This window comes from Kogia breviceps, chromosome 4 (genome assembly GCF_026419965.1).
Source record: "Kogia breviceps isolate mKogBre1 chromosome 4, mKogBre1 haplotype 1, whole genome shotgun sequence".
Taxonomy (NCBI): domain Eukaryota; kingdom Metazoa; phylum Chordata; class Mammalia; order Artiodactyla; family Physeteridae; genus Kogia; species Kogia breviceps.
In genome coordinates, this window is record NC_081313.1 from 40,495,030 (window position 1) to 40,514,026 (window position 18,997).

Here is an 18,997-nt window from a genome sequence, read left to right on the forward strand (position 1 = left end):
ATCAATTCTACCTAGAGGAAAAAAGCTTATCATCAGAAGAGGTGGAGACAGTCTGAGCTGGGCCTTAAAGCCTGGCTAGCTAGAAGGTAGAAATACATTCCAGGCAAAGGGAAAAGGTTGAGTTAAAGAATGGGCATGAAAGTGAAGAGTGTACTCAGAGAAGCCCTGTAGAATGGTTTTTATGGCTAAAGGTATATAGTTGTAAGGAGAAGGCGTGGAATGGTAGGATAAGCTAGAAAGATAAGTTGCAGTCAAATTGCTGTGGGCTAGGCTGATGAATTTGGTCTTTGTTCTGCAAGTGAAAAGCAGCCATTAAAGTTTTTCAACTGCATTCAACAAATATCTATAAGTACCTAATATGTAACTAGCCATGAGCCAGGTACTAGAGATGCAGTGGCCACCAAGAGAGATAAGGTATTGTCTACCCTCAGCCTTTGAGCAAGAGAATGATGTCACCTGATCTATATTTTTGGAAGATAAATCCACAGAAAAGATTGACTAATTTCTTAGTTTTTCAGTCACTTGTAAGAGGAAATTATTTTGGACAGATAAAATATATTCACTATAAACAATTCCCCTCACCTGTAATTCCCTCCAACCCCTTTTATAGGGAAGATAGAGTCAAAAAGAGTTTTTTCTTACAGAGAGGGATGAGAAGCAGGAAGCTTGTTATGAGTTTAATTGTGTCCTCTAAAAATTAATATGTAGAAGTTCTACTATCAATACCTCAGAATGTGACCTTATTTGGAAATAGGGTCACTGCAAATATAATTAGTTAAGATGAGTCCGTTTAGGGTGGACCCTAATTCAATATGACTTGTGTCCTCATAAAAAGGGAAATTTGGATGGAGATACACACAGGGAGAACGTCATGTGAAGGTGAAAGCTGAGATTAGGGTAATGCTTCTCCAAGACAAGGAATGTCACAGATTGCCAGCAAACCACCAGAAGCTAAATCCATGGAACAGATTCCCCATCACAGCCCTGAGAAGGAACCAGTCCTGCCCATACCTTGATCTTGGAGTTCTAGCCTCTAGAACTGTGAGACAATACATTTCTGTTCTTTAAACCACCAAGTTTGTGGTATTTATGTCAGTTCTTGTAAGCTTGTAGAAGGATGAAGGCTCTAATGTTCCACATTAGAAAAGGAATAGAGAAAGATCTCTGTGGGCTTGGTGAAATCAGAGTGGTGAAGGCTGAGTCTGTAAAGCTGGACAGGGTTCTTGAAAGGTAAAGGGGAAGACAACACACTAAAAAGGAACTTTGAGGAGAAGAATAGAAAAGTCTAGTAGGAATGTTCAATAAAACTTGGCTGTGTGGTATGTGATGTCATTCTCTCCTTCAGCTCCCTCGAAAGCATTTGGTAAAATCTACATTATTCACTTTCTTTGGTGATTTAGATTTGAACTTTTAGATGAAGCAAAAACCATGTTCACCTGGTTCAAGGTGAACAGTCAATGACAAGGTTTCCCACTGAGCCCTCTCATAACTACAACAGAGCCTCATTCATTTCAGATATATTGATTAAGCACCAACTCTGAGTCAGACACAGTGTCAGGTATGTAGAATTCAGTAATAAACAAGATAGGCACAATCCCTGCGCTCATGGAGCTTAAAATCCAGGGAGAAAGAGACAATAGGGACTTCCCTGGCAGTCCAGTGGTTAAGACTCTGTGCTTCGAATGCAGGGGGCACAGGTTCAATCCCTGGTTGGGGAACTAAGAACCCACATGCTGTGCTGTGCAGCCAAAACATTAAAAAAAAAAAAGATAGACAAATAATTCATCATGTTTCTATTAAAATGACTATTGGTTTGAGTAGTTTCACTTATACAAGTAGTATGTGTAAAGGCAAAGTATAGGATACTGTAATAATATGTAGCCTAGGGACTTCCATTGTGGTCCATTGGTTAAGAATCCATCTTGCAATGCAGGGGATGACAGTTCGATTCCTGGTCTTGGAACTAAGATCCCACATGCTGTGGGACAAGTAAGCCCACGCACCACAACTACAGAGCCCACACACTCTGGAGCCTGTGCACCACAACTAGAGAGAAGCCTGCGTACCACAATGAAGAGCCTGTGCCCCACAATGAAAGATCCTGCATGCCGCAACTAAGACTCCACGCAGCCAAAAATAAATAAATTAATTAAAATAATAATAATAATATGTAGTCTAATCTAGGCTGGCGAGCTGCTAAAGCTGAGACTTGAAGGTTGAGAGGAACTAGCTGGCAGTGGTAGCCTGAGGAGGGCTGGGCGTGGTAATGAAGATTTTCCCACACAGACGGAAACAGTGATACTCTGAAGGATCACAGAGCTTGGTTTATTTGACAAACAGCAAGCAGGTCATTGAGTTTGAAACTCAGTGGGGAAGGCAGAGAAAGGTAGAAAATGAAGCTGGAGAGGTGAGTGCCAGATCATGCAGAAATTTTGTAGGATTTTAAATTTTATCTGAAGAGCAATCGCAAACCATTAAGGAATTCAAGCAGATCAAGGATACCATCAAATTTCAATTTTAAAAATTCTATTGTTCACAGAATTGGGGAAGAGGAATTGAGGAAGGGGGAAGAGAAAGAGGGGAGAGGAGGGACATGACCACTGTTGGCTTCCACTTTAGGTTATTTGAGGAAACCCCACAGCCTCCTTGTGTTCTGCCTACATGGGGATTGCTGCTTCCCATGCCAGCCATGCTCTAACACGCTGAAGAAACTCCTTGGTTGTTCTCTTTGGAGAAAGTAGAAACAAGGTAAATATATTAAAGAGTGAGATCTTTCTTGTAAAGTCTCCTTATTCTCCTTTGTGTTTTCTTTCCACACCTAGGTCGTGATTTATGCCATTTCATTTTCATTGACTGGAGAGCATTGCTTATTAGACTCAGATCCAGTTGCCTTTGGTAAGGACAAACAGCTGATGTTCATTTATTTTTTATTATAACCTTACTGATGTTCCTTCCATTTGCCTTCTTTATTTTTTTCAAGATTTTATTCTAGGGGCTTCCCTGGTGGCACAGTGGTTAAGAATCTGCCTGCCAATGCAGGGGACACGTGTTTGAGTCCTGGTCCAGGAAGATCCCATATGCTGCGGAGCAACTAAGCCTGTGCGCCACAACTACTGAGCCTGTGCTCTAGAGCCCGCGAGCCACAACTACTGAAGCCCATGTGCCTAGAGCCCATGCTCCACAACAAGAGAAGCCACTGCAGTGAGAAGCCCGCGCACCACGACGAAGAGTAGCCCCCACTTGACGCAACTAAAGAATGCCGGAGTGCAGCAAGGAAGACCCAATGCAGTCAAAAATACACACATAAATAAATAAAATTTTTTAAAAGGAAAAAAAAGATTTGATTCTACATAGAGCATTATTTAAAAACAAAAAAACTTCAAAGCAATAACTTTTGCAAATGTGGCAATTTTTCTTTAAAAAATTCTAAATGTTTACATTTGTTCTCTGTGCTGACTTGCAACATGCTTCAGATTCAAATGAAGGTCATATCCACAGTTTATCTGGACTATAAAGAAGATTATAAAACTAGCAACACTCTTAAGAGATACTTGTTATCTATTTGCTGTCTGGACATAACATGTTCCCTCAACCTCATATTTGATCCTAGTCAATATTTTAGTTGTCCAAGGGTAGCAAAGAATCAAGACTTAAAAAAAAAAAATCTCATGTTTTCTCAATACTTAAAAGTTTATCTAATGTTTCTAGAAATGTGTGAAGGATGAGATATGAAAAGGAGTATGCACTTTCCTCAAGCCTAATTTTGACAGCTTAAAAAAAGAGAATCGTCTCTTATAAAACATTATTTAGACTGAAAAAGAATCCAAACAAACCTTCAAGCCATCAGTCTGCACTTTAAACCCCTAAACTAGCCAAGGACTTGAGATTTTATGCTTCCTTTGTTGTGAAGCTAAATATTATGGGATGTAATGTTATGGGATGTAATGTTATGGTATGTAATGTACCTGACTCAAACCTTCATTTCCATTTACGTGGAATTTGAAAAAGGAAACTAAATTGATGTTTTATTTGCCACACTCTAAGGAACATTGCATGTACCAGCAAACTGCCGGTCACCTAAGATAAGAGTAAGAACTTTATTTCTCCATTCAATTATCAATATATTAGTATCTGCTAAATTCTCAACTCCCAAGTTTAGGAACAATGTCTGTCTTTTTTTTTTTTTTGACCTTGCCACACAGCATGTGGGGATCTTAGTTCCCCGACCAGGGATCTAACCCCTGCCCCCTGCAGTGGAAACGCAGAGTCCTAACCACTGGACCACCAGGTAATTCCCTAGGAACAATGTCTGTCTTGTTCGTCACAGCTCACCTACCATTTAAGACGGTGCTGGCACATAGTAAACCGTCAAGAGATATTTGTGAAATGAATAGCTGCATAACATAACATAATTATTATGTTGATAGTTTTAACATAATCCATTATTATATATTTTTTTGTATATAGTTCTTCACTCTAAAACATCGCCATCTACCTGCCTAATCTACTAGCCCATATTATTCCCCATTGTTGAACCCACATAAAGAAATTATTCAGCTTTTAGGGACTTCTCTAGTGGTCCAGTGAGTAAGACTCCATGTCCCCAATGCAGGCGGCCCGGGTTTGATCCCTGGTCAGGGAACTAGATCCTGCATGCATGCCGCAACTAAGAAGTCTGAATGCCACAACTAAGACCCAGCGCATACAAAATAAAGAAATATATATGTGTGTGTGTGTGTGTGTGTGTGTGTGTGTGTGTGTGTGTGTGTGTGTGTGTGGTACCCGGGCCTCTCACTGCTGTGGCCTCTCCCGTCGCGGAGCACAGGCTCCGGACATGCAGGCTCAGCGGCCATGGCTCACGGACCCAGCCGCGTCGCGACATGCGGGATCCTCCCTGACCAGGGCACGAACCCGAGTGCCCTGCATCGGCAGGCGGACTCCCAACCACTGCGCCACCAGGGAAACCCAAAAATAAATATTTTTAAAAACACATTTAAAAGAAATTACTCAGCTTTGAAATAACTCCTTGAAGCCTCTGAGAAGTTTTAACTCTGTGGATCTACAGATATCACAATTACTAAAGTATCTATTTCTTTGACCAAGCACAGTTCCCTTTGAACTGAATTCCCCATCTAAAGTGTACAAGCCTTTCTAGTCAAAGAATTATTATTTCAGCACACACAAAAAAATAAACAGCATAAAGATAATTTTAAATGACAGAATATCAACATCAAAATTCTCAAGATGAAACAAGAAAAAGCCATGTGCCTGACAAATGTTAAAGGGCTATGATTAAAAACAAATGATAAACTCAAGGTTTTGTGAAGTCATCCAAAATCAGAACTGAGGCTATAAACTTATTTAGATATCTTTATTATCTTACAATGTGCCAGAAGGACTTAAACGACTCCCCAGAGCATTAGACGCATACTTCCTTGAGTACTGCTTTGAGTAGCACTGATGTATTATAGCACTGTTGTCTCTGAAGTATTTCATATTAAAGCTTGTGTGTGTGTGTGTGTGTGTAAAACACATGGAATATTGCTTTGGTAGGCATATTTCTCCTGATGAGTCAATTGTAATACATCATCATATGCCCTACTTACTTTGCCTCCATTTGCGTGGGCATGCCAAACTCTTTTCTTTTCTTGAGCATGGTAAAAGTGAAGACAGGAATTCCCTGGCGGTCCAGTGGTTAGGACTTGATGCTTTCACTGCCTTGGCCCGGGTTCAATCCCTGGTTGGGGAATTAAGATCTTGCAAGCTGTGTGGTGTGACCAAAAGAAAAGTGAAGGCAAAAACTGGGAGTGAGCCTTTATTTCATGTTCTGGTGAATAGTTTCAACCCATTGTCATTGATAAAAGATGTACACATTGTAGTACTGGAAGTGATCCCTTTGACTCATCAGGAGAAATATACCTACCAGAGCTGTACTCATTTGGATATTAAAATACTTGAGGAGGAAGAGCACATTTTAGGAACTAGTGGAAGAAATAAATGACAAATAGCAGAACCATTTACGGATGGTGATCATTTTTTTTTTCTCACTGCAGCTAAGAAGAAATGATCACAGTTTTATGAACAATGGTTAGAAGAATATAGGTCAGGAGCTTTTCTCAACTCAGGATATTCAAAGATAGAATCAAAATTGTCTCTGCAATGCCTAGAATATTAATTCCATATAATTATCTGTTTGCAGTTAGCACTCCCCATTCTGTAAATGCATCTCTAAGCTAAGAGAGTATGACTACATTTAGCTACTTTAATTTTCAAATTGAATCATCACAGACTATTTAGTTGATTCAATTCAAGCAACAAGTATATTTTGAGGATCAATCTCAAGTCCAGAACTTTTTGAATGCATCAGGTATATAAAAGAAAGAAAAGTTTCTTCCCATAGTAGATTAAGAATTCACTGGTGAGATGAGAAATTCACAAAGAAAACAACTAGAAAATAATACAAAAGAGTATAATTAAGAGCTAAGCCACTTAATGTGAACCACACAATAAATTTTATTTAAATTGAACAAGTCCCAGCATGATTCATGGCAAGGAGAGGACATACATTGGTTTGTGAAGTGTGGATAGAATCAAGTATCAGAATGGAGGGTAGAGGTATTTTAGACAGGAACATGGAAAGTAAAGGCAGAGAAGAGAGAGCCAGCCTGGTGGGTACAACACCGTAGTAAAAACAGCTTAGAGAAGAACTTTTCTAAAGCACTGCATTAGTGCTGTTTGAAATCATATTAGTTATGAAACTTCTGTCCCCCAAGGAACCCCATTCCCAAAGATCACGACTTGCTTGTAATGACCAGTGTTATGTAGTCTTGGCTTTAGATTACAAGCATCTGGAGGGTTCCAGCAATACTGCCTTACTTGCTGTAGAACCATGCCTAAATCCAGTGAGATGAATAGTGACTTGCTTTTTCAATATGCTTAATAAGGTCTAGGTTCCCAAACAGTAAAAACAATTCTCCAAACTTTTGTAATATGGGTTGAAATGTACCCAATACTACTTAGATGTACAGCAGATTACACATTTCTTTATTTCAATAATCTCATCTTGTCCTTGAGTCCCCACTGCCACTGATAACTGAAGAAAAACTTAGCCTCTAGATAAAATTAGAAAACCATAATTCAAAAAGGCACATGCACTCCAATGTTCACTGCAGCACTATTTACAACAGCCAGGTTACGGAAGCAACCTAAATGCCCATCGACAGAAGAATGGATAAAGAAGATGTGATACATATACCACATCTTCTTTATTTTTTTTTTTCTCTTTTTTTTCCAAAATGAGCATTTATTTCACAGAAGCCTTGGCACAAAGAGGCTGGGGTGAATGTGGTTTTAGTGATTGTTCTTGGTTGACTCCTTTACTGCAGCAATCAGTGGAGTGAGGTTGGAGAGGGGCTTGGCAATCTTCAGGAACTGGTGCTGCAGCATCTCTTTCGCTGAACCTCTCTTCTCCACATCCATTTCAAGACAGCAGTTCAGAAAGTCTCGGAAGATAGCTGACAGCTTCTCTGGGTTCTGAAGCTCCGGGATCCCATTGGTGGTGGTGAGGTACAAGGCTCTCAGAGGACTTTCACTGAGGTATGGGGGCTCCCCTTCAATCATTTTGATGGCCATGATGCCCAGGGACCAATGTCAACCTTAGGCCTATAGGCCTTCCATGTCACAACCTCTGGTGCCATCCAGTACGGTGTTCCCACCATGGTGCTCCGTTTGCTCTGCTCTGGGGTGATCAGGGCACAGAATCCAAAATCAGTTAGCTTGACAGAGCCATCCATTCCCAACAGGATGTTGTCACTCTTGATGTCTCTATGAATAACGTGGTTCGAAAGCAGAAACTCCAAAGCCTGCAGGCATTCACGGCACACAGCTGCAGTCTGGCCTTCATCCATGCAGCTTTCTGTTACCACATCTGTCAAAGGACAATGGAATATTACTCGGCCATAAAAAGGAACGAAATTGGGTCATTTGTAGAGATGTGGATGGACCTAGAGAGTGTCACACAGAGTGAAGTAAGTCAGAAAGAGAAAAACAAATATCGTATATTAACTCATGTATGTGGAATCTAGAAAAATGGTACAGATGAACTGGTTTGCAGGGCAGAAATAGAGACACAGATGGAGAGAACAAACGTATGGACACCAAGAGGGGAAACAGGGGAGTGGGGAGGGGGGGGTTGGGATGAATTGGGAGATTGGGATTGACGTGTATACACTAATATGTATAAAATAGATAACTAATAAGAGCCTGCTGTACACTTCACTGTACAGTAGAAACTAACAGAACATTGTAAAAAAACTCTACCCCAATTTTAAAAAGAGCCCCCAGAGAGCTCCTTGCTCCTTTCACCATTTGAGGACACAGCAAAGAGATGGCCATTTATGAACCAGGCAGTGGGTTCGCACCAGACACTGGATTTGTCAGGGCCTTAATCTTGGACTTCTCATCCTCTAGAACTGTGAGAAATAAAATTCTCTTGTTTATAAAAAAAATTAACTGTTACCTCCAGTTTAAAGTCTCTTGGGGCTTCCCTGGTGGCGCAGTGGTTGAGAGTCCGCCTGCCGATGCAGGGGACACGGGTTCGTGCCCCGGTCCGGGAGGATCCCACATGCCACGGAGCGGCTGGGCCCGTGAGCCATGGCCGGTGAGCCTGCGCGTCCGGAGCCTGTGCTCCGCGACGGGAGAGGCCACAGCAGTGAGAGGCCCACGTACTGCAAAAAAAAAAAAAAAAAGTCTCTTAATCAATCCATAATTTTAACTTCCTATCAAAGACATTTTTTACTATCAAAGACATTTTTTACAGCCAGAGGGGTCTCCTCTCCCCGCTCTTCCTTGCCAAGATTGTTGCTGAGTAGAGAAGGAAGCTTCTATGTATTAATGATGGGGAGAAGAAGGGCCTTTAGTCTACCTCCTATTCTCTTGATCTGTGCCATCCAATAGTCACTAGCCAGGGGTGGCTACTGAGCCCTGGAAATGTGGATGGGCCACATGGAGCTGTGCAGTAAATGTAAAATACATATGGGCTTTCCAAGGTGTAGTACCCAAAAGTATATATATAAACTATCTCCTTAATATTTTATATTGATTTCAAGTTAAAATGAAAATATTTTGGCTTATATTGGGTTAAATAAATATGTTATCTATTCAAATTAATTTCACCTATTTTTAACTTTTTTAATGTGGCTGCTCGAAAACTGTAAATTGTATGTGTAGCTTGCGTTATAGTTCCATTGGACTGGGCTGTTCTGGGTCTTCTCCTACCTCCAGTGTAGTGAGGCTAATCCGTGTCCTCAGTCGTCAGCCCTGGCATCTGCTGAGGACTGTCTGGTCCTGAATGGTATCTACTAATGATGGTTACTGTGCCCATTGCCGGGACAATTCTCCAGGTGTAAGTTCTTCACCAACTACAGCTTTCTTTTCCCAGCCCAAGCCACTTTGATCTTTCAGTCTGTGATACTGTGATTTATAATAAGAAATACGTATTTGTTCTTTGTCCTGTTTCTGGCACAGAGCTCCTAAAACCCTTGGAATTTCCTCTGACGAGAGCAGATACAGGTGTGTCTTGTTATGTTAATAAGGTGACTTTGGGAAAGCACTGAAGGGTGGGGCTGGTTGCCTGGGAACCAACCTTGTGGGTAGAGGGTTGGAATTCTCAGTCCCACCCCCCTGACCTTCCCCTAGAGGCTGGAAGTTGAATCAATCACCAGTGACTAATGATTGAATCAATCATGCCTGTGTAATGAAGCATCCACTAAAAGCCCCAAAGGGCAGGGTTTAAAAACCTGGGTTGGTGAACAGGTGGAGATTTGGGAAGCATAGTGGGCTCAGAGAGGGCATGGACTCTCCGAGCCATTTCCCCATAACTTTCCCTATGCATTTCTTCCATCTGGTTATTCTTAAATTACATCATTTTATAATAAACCAGTAATCTAGTAAGTAAAATGCTTCTCCGAGTTTCATGTGCTGCTCTAGCAAATTAATTGAACATGAGGGGGGGTCATGGGAACCTCTGATTTATAGTCAGAAGTACAGATGACAATCTGGACTTGAGACGGGCATCTTAAGTTAGGCAGAGAGTTGGTGTGAGGGACAGTCTTGGAGAAATGAACCCTTAACCTGTGGAATCTGACACCGTCTCCAGGTAGATAGTGTCAGAATGGAGCTGAATTGTAGGACACGCAGCTGGGGTCCAAGAATTGTTTGCTTGGTGGTGTGGTAAACTCCCCCAACACATGCCCACATTTGAATTGGGTGTAGAATGTTTACAGTCCTTTCAGCATCTCTGCTTCCTACCATTTAGTAGCATATAGGACTTCCCTGGTGGTCCAGTGGTTAAGACTCCATTCGCAGGTTCCATCCTTGGTTGGGGAACTAAGATACTGTATGCCACATGGTGCAGCCAAAAAAAAAAAAGTAGCATATGAAGGTCATAGGCTTTGAATAATACTGTATCTCAGGCCCATTGCTCTAGAATCCTCCCAGTGCCCTTGTTAATTTATCATTCCTGAGCTATGATAGATAAAGCCATGAGGCTGATTACAAGCCTGGATGTTCTCAAATTCTCCCTCAAGCTATCTGGGTTTACTATCATCTTGCTACATCCTCCTTTGCCCAAGGCCAAGAATGATGGCTCATCAAATTCCTGTTCCAGGATTCAATTATGCTTATCTTCTCTCAGGTTGCAGCCCTCCTAATCTGCCTCCTTTTCTCTTATCATGTAAAACTTTTTCTTTCCTCTTCCTGTCTGAAAGGCCTTTCCTATCCATCATGTTCTGCATGCTCCTTACACTATATGTGAGGGTAAAACTCTATAATCTGAGTTCATGAGATTGGCTCTTGATATTCAGAGGAGAGCGTTTAGAAGACAGACTATACAGCCACTGAGCTCTACTGGAGATCATCACCAACGTCGGGGACATAAATGCATGAGTTCCAGATTTACCTGCACTGTCAAGGATTTGCTGAAATCCTGTAATTCTCTATATAACAATTGCTTCTAACCTTCACATAAACTATTTCATTTCTTCCTTTATAATATGTTTTTAAAAAGCTGTACTTTAAGTAATTACTAAACTTACAAGTATTTACAAAATATATATATTTTGTAAAATTACACACATTCACTTTAAAAATCCAAAAATAAAATAGATTAAAATAACAATTAAAAATTCATACAGCACAGAAAAAGCCAAATAAGAATAAAAGTACCCAAAATACCCAAAAAATGATAACTGTTTCTAACAACTTTATGACTATCTTTCCAGATACTGTGATTCCAGATTACTAAGTAATCAATTTTAAATCAATGGGATTATTCTATACATACTGTCTTTTTCACTGATAGATCTTGTGCATATATTTTCACATGAATTAATATAGAAACATATATTAATTTTAATGGCCACAGAGTATTCCACCATAGGATTGTATCTTAATTTTTCTGTCTAGTCCCATATTAATGGATTGAGAGGGGGCTAAAATAAAGAAAGCCAGAAATGGACATCCTAACAGATACAACATTTTGCATTTGTGCAATTACTCCTTACAATAAATTCTAGAATTGAGCTTGGTGTGTCAAAAGCTGTATACATTTTATATTTTGATACAGTGTGTTAAATTGCCTTGTAGAAAAGTTGTGTTGATTTATATACCCACAGTAAATTAGAGGGTCTGTTTTCCTTCACTTCCTATAACAATGGGTCATTTCAATCTTTCACAACTTTATAGATATGGAAATTATATTTCACAGTTGTGTTTGGTTTTTTTAGTAGATTTTTTTTTTTTTTTTTAATTTTTGACCACACAGCATGAGGGATCCTAGTTCCCCAACCAGGGATAGAGCTTGCGCTACCTGTAGTGGAAGCGCGGAGTCTCAACCACTGGACCGCCAGGGAAGTCCCTTTCACAGTTGTTTTTAGTTCATGTCTTTGATTATTAATAAAGCCAGAAGTATTTTTATATTTATTTACCAATGTGTTTCTTCATATATCATTGGCCTGTTAAAACCTATCACAGATTTTTTTCCTATTGAATTGTTAATTTTTTATAGATTTATTCATTTCTACATTATGGCTATTAATTTTCTGACATGTGTTATGAATTTTTCCTAATTTTTAAATGAATCTTTTAGCTCATTTATGGTATTCTTTGCCCTAAAGATGTTTTAAATTATAATGTAGTTTCCAGTTCCTGTGATAATTTCCAAACAACAAAATATAAATATATACACTTAGATTCCCTTCAAGTTCTTTTACATTTAAATTGTTGATTTATCTTAAAGTTTACAGGTATCTAAAAGTAGGGATTTAACTTATCTTTTCTAAATCACTAGCCAACTGTTCAAAAATATTATTTGATGAATAATTCATCTTTTGTGCCACTAGTTTGAATATACCTTTACCATATAATGAATGCCATATATTAACTTGGTCCTATTTTTAGGACCAAGCTTTTTCACCAGCTTTTTCTATAACCTATTTTTGAGCCAATAATGCACTGTTTTTCTTTTTTGGTAGCTTTATGGTACATTTTTACATGTGGTAAGGCATATTATAATCCTCCAAATTCATTCTTCCCCGCCCTACTCTGTTCCTTCGCTCTCTGGCTTTTGGTTGGGCTTGGCCCACAAAGAAAAGGGAAGGATTAGGGATTGTGAGGTCTAAGTATTTATTCTCCCAGCTCCCCACTTGTGGGTCCCTATGAATGGAGGTGTCTCTCATCCTATCAAAAGTCCCTGTTCCTAAAAGCCAGCCTCTCCACTCAGCTTTCTAAGTTTCTAAGTTACTGAGTTCCAGTAACTTTCCTCTTTTTCCTACTTCGGTCCTGGGAGTGGTAACAGTGTCCTGGGTTACTAATCCTGGGGTGTTGCACTAGATCTTCCAATTTCCCTTATATGCTGCCAAAACTTCATCAATAGCCCCTCTCCTCTCGGTACCCCAACTTGATTGTGTCATCTGTCTCTGGCTGGGAACCCTACTGATACAAGTGGTAATAGTGAATATCTCTATCTAATCCTGGCTTAAACTGGAATGCTTCCAGTGTTTCACCATTAACCATCCTTCACTACAGTTAACATCAAACCATCTCTACTGTCTTTGAACACACTCTATCACCTCTTCCTTCCCTCTCAGCACATGGTCTCACCTGCTACTATATCTGCAAACTTACATGCAGTCCTTTCTTCCTTCCTTCCTCTCACAGTGGGAGAGTGATTTCTCTTTTTGTCTCGGCTGAATTCCTCTGGTTATTAAGCTCAGGATTCCATCCTTTCATTTTTCTCAGGGATCTTGAGCTATCACCCCTTCCACTCACTCAAGTTACCAGATCGAAATATTTCATGACTGTCAATTCTTTTTTCTTCTTTTTTTTTTTTTTTGTCACACCGCATAGCATGCAGGCTCTTAGTTCCCCAACCAGGGATCAAACCCATGCTCCCTGCAGTGGATGCCCAGAGTCCTAATCACTGGACCGCCAGGGAAATCCCCATTCCTGTCTAGTATTAAAGTGAAGTCCCCAGTGACTCGAGTCCCACTCGTTTCTTCCCTCGCTCTTCCTCTTCACAATTGAGTCTCAAACTTTACTGGGCTTTTATTCCTCAACTTCTTCTAATTCCATGGAAACTTCTCCGCAAGATCACTGTCAGAAGTGGATAGAGTGAACAGTACAAGAAGTTTCTTTGGGAATAGCACCTGTGAAATATGAAAGGGGAGGAAGCAGGATTTGAGCATAGAAGGCCTTCAGATGGTGATGCAAATCTGAAAACTTCTTGGTCAATCCAACAAGAAGTCCTGGGGCAAAAATTGCTACTTAAAGGACCCCTGGGCTGGGCAAAAGTGTCCTTACTTACTCAATGTTCTTGTTAAGCTCCATCATTTGCTGTGGGCTGTCCAGGAAGAGCTTGGCCTCAGTCTGAAAGCTGAGGTAGATTTGGGAGGTACTAAAACCTGGAATCTGTCAGCTCAATGACATTGATCATTCTGTCCTTAAAAAACACCCTCTGATTCTTCCCTGTTACTCTCTCAGCTTCTTCTCAATCACATTTGAAAGACTCTTTCTCTGACCATCCACTTACGCTGTTCCTCAGGGTTTGGTCCCAGGTCTTGTTTGTTTTGTACCCTGAATACTCTATCTAGAAAAGACTCACACATGTCAATAGCTTCAAAATGCTGGTGGCTTACAAATGCACGGCTCTAGCCACGATCTCTGTCCTAAGCTCTAGGCCTGTGTAGCCAACAGCACAGGAGACATTTTCACTCACATGTCTCACAGGCACCTTAAGTCTTCCTAACTGAATTCTTTACTTTTCCTGCAAACCTGCTTCTTCCCCTCCAGCATTTTTTATCTCAGTCACCTACCTGGTTGTCCATTATCCTCATCTCCTCCCTCTCTACAATCTTATGCAATCGCTAAATCTTGTCTTTTTAAAACTGTAACCACCTCTCCAATCTGTGCTCTTCATTCTCACTCCATTATCTTATCTCAAGCCAGGGAATTTTTCTCTTCTAAAATATTGCAGCAGCCTCCAAACTGGTTTTTTTACCTTTCTGCTTTCTGTCCTAGCTTCGTCCAACCTTATTATTCATTAAATAAATAAAATTTTAAATAACTATGTGTCTGGTGAGGGAAATGCAGGTTAAAGCAACACTGAAATATAATTTTGACAAGTTGTATTCACTTCCTGCGCTTTTTCTCTAAGAACACCACAACTTGGTGGCTTAAAACAACAGCAATTTATTCTCTTGCAGTTCTAGAGCCCCAAAATCTGAAATCAAGGTATTGGCAGGACCACATTCCCTCTGCAGACTCCAGGGAAAATCTGTTCGTTACCTCTTCCCTCTTCTGGGGACTGCCGGCATGGCATCCCTGGCTTGTGTCCCCACCCTCCCATCTCTGCCTCTGTCTTCACATTGTCTTCTTCTCTGAGTGTCTGCCTCAAAACTTCCTCTGCTTCTCTCTTTTAAAAATACATGTGATTGGGACTTCCCTGGTGGCACAGTGGTTAAGAATCTGCCTGCCAATGCAGGGGACACGGGTTTGATCCCTGGTGCAGGAAGATCCCACATGCTGTGGAGCAACTAAGCCCGTGCACCACAACTACTGAGCCTGTGCTCTAGAGCACGTGAGTCACAACTACTGAAGCCCACGTGCCTAGAGCCTGTGCTCCACAACAAGAGAAGCCACTGCAATGAGAAGCCCTCCCACCACAACAAAGAGGAGCCCCCGCTCACCACAACTAGAGAAATCCCGCACACAGCAAAGAAGACCCAACGCAGCCAAAAAATAAAAAAATAAAACATGTGATTGCATTTAGGGCCCCCTGCATAATCCAGGATAAAACCTCCTCTCAAAATCTTTAACTTAATCACATCTTTTGCCATGTAAGGTAATACTCAGACTGTGAATATTAGGATGTAGATTTATCTTTTGGGGAGTCTACCATTCAGTCTCACTACACCTATCAAATTAGCAAAGCTTTAAATAGGATGAACATTCAGTGCAAGCAAAAGAGACAAAAAACAGTATGCATACAAATCCACAGTTGGTGAGGCTATAAATTGGCATAAATCTGTTCAAAACAATGTAGTAGTATGAATTAAGGCCATTAAAAATATTCATACTCTTGGACTTCCCTGGTGGTCCAGTGACTAAGACTCCAAGCTCCTAATGCAGGGGGCCCGGGTTCCATCCTTGGTCAGGGAAGTAGACCCACGTGCCACAACTAAAGAGTTCACATGCTGCAACTAAAGATCCGTCACACAGCAACAAAGATCCCACCTGCTTCAGCTAAGACCCTGCACAGCCAAATAAATAAATAAATATTTTTTAAAAATTCATACTCTTATCTAGTAATCTCACATCTAGGAATTTGTCTTAGACAAATATATTTAAATATGGACAAACAGAAGATTCAAATTTATATATATATATATATATACATTTATATACATATGGAGAAAAGACTAGAAAAAATGCATCAAATGCCTGTCACAGTTATCTCTGGATAGTAACATTATGGACATTCTTATTTAAATTTGCCTAGGATTTTAAAATATTTTAGGATGAGCATGCATTACTTTAATAATCATTTAAGTCTATTTTCAAGTTTAATCATATGAAATGTGGATTGGAGTTTGATTCACAATGAAAGAATATATGACCAGCCATAGAAGACTTGCGAATTACTTTCCAAAATATTTAAAAGCCTATTTGTCTATACCTCAGGAGCCAAAGCAAGGCAATAAAAAATGGATTCTGGAGGTCAAAATTTGAGATTTGTGATTATACACCCAAATATTCCAGGGTTCATTTATCTCTGGAGAAATTTTAAAATAAGAGATAAGTGAAGCTGGGATGGCCCTATTATGAGGTTAAAGGGGACCCAAGAAGTCACCTTGTTTATTTTATCACCTGAAGGCAAGCAGCTGCTCTAGGGAAATGTAAAGGTCTCTTTTTTTAAAAAACGTATTCTAAAAAAAAAAAAAGTATTCTATGTCCTGGCTATTGTAAATAGTGCTGCAATGAACATTGTGGTACATGTCTCTTTTTGGATTATGGTTTTCTCAGGGTATATGCCCAGTAGTGGGATTGCTGGGTCTTTTAAAAATTTAAAACTAAATTTTTAGTTTTTTAAAGAACCTGCATTCTCCATAGTGGTTGTATCAATTTACTTTCCCACCAACAATGCAGGAGGGTTCCTTTTTCACCACACCCTTTCCAGCATTCATTGTTTGTAGATTTTTTGATAATGGTCATTCTGACGGTGTGAGGTAATAACTCATTATAGCTTTGATTTGCATTTCTCTAATAATTAGTGATGTTGAGTATCTTTTCATGTGCCTCTTGACCATCTGTATGTCTTCCTTGGTGAAATGTCTTCAGTCCATTTTTTAATTGGATTGTTTGTTTTTTGGATATTGAGCTCCATGAGCTATTTGTATATTTTGGAGATTAATCCTTTGTCCATTGTTTCATTTGCAAATATTTTCTCCCATTCTAAGCATTGTCTTTTTGTTGTGTTTATGGTTTCCTTTGCTGTGCAAAAGCTTTTAGTTTCATTAGGTCCCATTTCGTTATTTTTGTTTTTATTTCTGTTATCTAGGAAGTGGGTCAAAAAAGATCTTGCTGTGGTTTATGTCAAAGAGTGTTTTTCCTATGTTTTCCTCTAAGAGTTTTATAGTGTCTGGTGTTACATTTAGGTCTTTAATCCATTTTTAGTTTATTTTTATGTATGGTGTTAGGGAGTGTTCTGATTTCATTCTTTTACATGTAGCTGTCCAGTTCGACAGATGAATAGATAAAGAAGATGTGGCACATATATACAATGGTATATTACTCAGCCATAAATAGAAACAAAATTGAGTAATTTTTAGTGATGTGGATGGACCTAGAGTCTGTCATACAGGTGAAGGAAGTCAGAAAGAGAAAAACAAATACTGTATGCTAACACATACATATGGAATCTAAAAAAAAAAAAAACGTACTGATGAACGTAGTGGCAGGGCAGGAATAAAGGCATAGACATAGAGAATGGACTTGAGGACCAGGGGGCTGGGGGGAGGGGAAGCTAATGTGAGGTGAGAGTAGCATCGACATATGTACACTACAAATGTAAAATAGTTAGCTGGGGGAAGCAGCAGCATAGCACAGGGAGATCAGCTCCGTGTTTTGTGATGACCTAGAGACGTGGGATAGGGAGGGTGGGAGGGAGGCTCAAGCGGGAGGGGATATGGGGATATATGTATGCATATGACAGAAACTAACACAGTATTGTGAAGCAATTGTACTGCAATAAAGATCTATTTTTAAAAATTTTAAAAATAAAACAAGGCTTCATGTGGGGAAAAAAAAAGTATTCTAGAAAGAGAAATCCTGTATCTCCATTGGGCTTCCATGTTCTTAAATATATCAATTATATTTGACAACGTTCTGCAGGTTAAGTAAATGGAGGAGAGATGTGAGTCTAAGAATTTTCTTTTGGGAACAATTAAAGAAACAAAGGAGAGACTGTTCCTTTGACTCTATGCTAAATCTAGCTACATACAACACAAAATTATTTTATGATTTTTTAAAATAACAGTTTCCTGTATGAACTACGATTTAAGATCCAGATATTGATAACAAAATAATTATTAAGCAGAAGGTTATGTATATGTAAAATATCATGAAAAAAATTCCCCCTATAATAAAAAAATTTTTAATGTGCTAATCCAGCTAGAAGTAATGTATTCAACCCACCTTATCAACTGAAGAAATCACTTACTTCAACAAGATAAATGCCTTTTTCATTATGAAATGTTATCACGTACCATTATATATAACCTGAGGGCACCAAATAACCTTAAAATATAATTACGGAGAACTTATTTAGCATACGGTTATTTAGTAATAATTAACTTTGTCTATTCAATGCATTACTCAATAAAATCACCTAGAGGCAAATATCTTGCAGATCTTGTCTCAGGAAGCCTTAGAAGAAATGATGGCTTCCCATTCAGGACACACAAAACATCTTAAGGATTAAGACAATTATAGTAAAAGGACTGTCCTCTTCCATTATGTACAAAGATCCTCAAAGCTTTTAACCTCAAGAGATTATGCAGAAAATGTGCATACAGTTTCCCCAGAGGAAATTTAGTTTGGGTGACTAAGTCCATGAGAAGATGAAGCACATAGAAAAGGACAAGAAAAACCAAGAAATACTTGCCGAAGTTGTGCAACTATACTGAGAATTAAGATCCAGTTAGGTGTATTCATTCTCAGGACAGCGGTTACAGTTCTGAAAGACGTCTTTCAAAGGAAATGACTATGTTATCAGCAGGGAACTTACGTAGGCTTGATTTGCAAATAACCTATTATTTGATGAAATTGGTAGATAATGTGAGTTTTCTTATAACCTGTGAAGGAAATAATTTTAAATGCAGCGACAAAAATAAATAAGGCAAAAATAAATAAATGTCAAGCATACATACGTATTTCAAACAGA

The 18,997-nt window shown here is 39.4% G+C and overlaps 1 pseudogene; it reads right to left on the minus strand.

The window, feature by feature from the left end:
• Positions 1–7,350: 7,350 nt before the first annotated feature.
• LOC131755665 (serine/threonine-protein kinase PAK 1 pseudogene) lies at positions 7,351–14,162 on the minus strand (annotated as a pseudogene).
• Positions 14,163–18,997: the final 4,835 nt, after the last annotated feature.